Here is a 2,281-nt window from a genome sequence, read left to right as displayed (position 1 = left end):
ATTGATGTTATATACATCCACGAGTTCTCTTTTTAGTGGTTAAAATAATGGTGTAAGAGATGAGATAGAAAAGAAAGATATGTTACTTCTATTATGAAACCTAGATTTATGTTAACTATTGATGTAATATGTAGCCATTAGCTCCTTTTTAATGGTTAATATACTGTTGTAATAGCATAGACAATTATTATGTTAGAATTGAAGCCTGGAAGGATACATGGAAACAAAGTAAAATCAACCTATAAACAAAATATGGATATTTAGACACACTACTGGGGAAATAATAAAAAAAATAAAAAAAATAAAGTGACTACTACTACGAATGGAGATGTATATAGAAAATCCACCTTAAAAAGGAAATTTAGACACACTATGGGGGCCACTAAGAAATCGAAAATTTCCACCTTTATTGGCAATTAAGGAAGGACCAATAGAAAACATGCAAGATATTTAAATAGAGGCAACTATTAGTCACCAGCATCTTGATAAAGCTCTGAACAGAGCGAAACGCGTCAAGCTGGGTGACTTATACACAGATTGAGGAACATTACAATATTACAAAGAAGAACTGTATAGATTCGTATACATAACCCGGGTTGTGCACTTTCCTATCGGCATTGCCATCTCTAAATTACTACCTTCTAAATCCACCTTAAGAACTGCGTGCAAAGCACTAAGTGCAGTTCCATCTTTAACATTTCCCACTTGAGCTATTAACGGAGATACGAGTAGCGGTGTCTTGGGAAAATATCCTCCTTGAGGGGAGTGTGACGTCAGACGCTGAACAGAGGCGGCAAAGCGAGAAGGACTACAGTCAGAATTCACAAGCTGATCTGACAAACACAGCGGCGAGATCAAAAGGATCTGTGAGTACCAATACAAGAAAGCAAGTAAACCCCCCAAAATAGTGTGTACTAAAAGTTTCATTTCATTTGCATTACCACACGTTGATATATGTAAAGACTCTGACTGCGTGCAAAGCACTAAGAGCAGTCTCACACAGAAAAGTTTGTTTAATACGGACTGTACAAAACCAGAACTGCATATATTTTACGGAACTGATTTGCAAAACTAATAACTGTAAAGTGAGATAAGGTTGTGAGCTTTTATTATATCCTAACCCAAAATTGAAAGTGTTGAAATTTTTGTTAAGCAAAGATCAAAGGTCAGCTCAGACAAAGTAACTATTTAAAAGGTTTTTAAGCTAGCTTCATTGTTATTGTACTGCAAATAATGTTTTTTACTCAGCAATTGTCACGAAATACACATACTATCTCAAGGTTTAATAATATATATTGTTTTATGTATTTGGGAGACGTCCCATAGTTGATTTTAGAGGAACTTGTAAACAGTCATATATAGGAGTTTTAAATTTTAAACAGTACTTTAATATATTATAAATATTTTAATAAATTGGAATTAATTCTGGATGGTACATCTTGACTTTATATACTGTCATTTTTTACACCTACACCCATTAATATAGGGGTAATATACACTCTGACAAAACAGCTCAAAAACACGGTTTTATGTTATAATATTTTACTTATAATTCACATAGTTCCCTACCACAATACACATAGTACATATTGTGTAGAGAGACTTCAGTCCTAATTTAATCACTTTAAGCTTATATAATTTCTAAATATACTTAAACTAATAAAATATTGGCACTTTAAATTTCACTTTTAAAACACAATAATATATATACATAATCACTATACAAGGTCACAAAGATACGTACGATCCCTTAAGCTGGAAACAACGCCCCTATACACTCTCCTATCTAGACAATCCAATTTATAAGACCGAAGGATCTTATATTAATAGGGTGTTTGGGATCTTTTATAGTTCCAGTGCTCTACTCATTCACACCAATTAAACACCAGGAAAATTTACCATAAGATATGGCGGAAATATCTTTGCTGGTGCGAATCCAAGGGTTACTCATGGAGTAAGATTAGGATTCCAAGGTTACTATCTTTTCTCCAAGAAGGTTTGTCAGCTAGTTCCTTAAAAGGACAGATATCTGCTCTGTCTGTTTTGTTACACAAGCGTCTGGCAGCAGTGCCAGATGTTCAGGCGTTTGTACAGGCTTTAGTCAGAATCAAGCCTGTCTACAGACCTGTGGCTCCTCCATGGAGTCTAAATTTAGTTCTTTCAGTTCTTCAAGGGGTTACGTTTGAACCTCTACATTCCATAGATATCAAGTTACTATCTTGGAAAGTTTTGTTTTTGGTAGCTATTTCTTCTGCTAGAAGAGTTTCTGAATTGTCTGCTT

Source organism: Bombina bombina, chromosome 2 (genome assembly GCF_027579735.1).
Source record: "Bombina bombina isolate aBomBom1 chromosome 2, aBomBom1.pri, whole genome shotgun sequence".
Taxonomy (NCBI): Eukaryota; Metazoa; Chordata; class Amphibia; order Anura; family Bombinatoridae; genus Bombina; species Bombina bombina.
Note: the sequence above shows the minus strand (reverse complement) of the source record.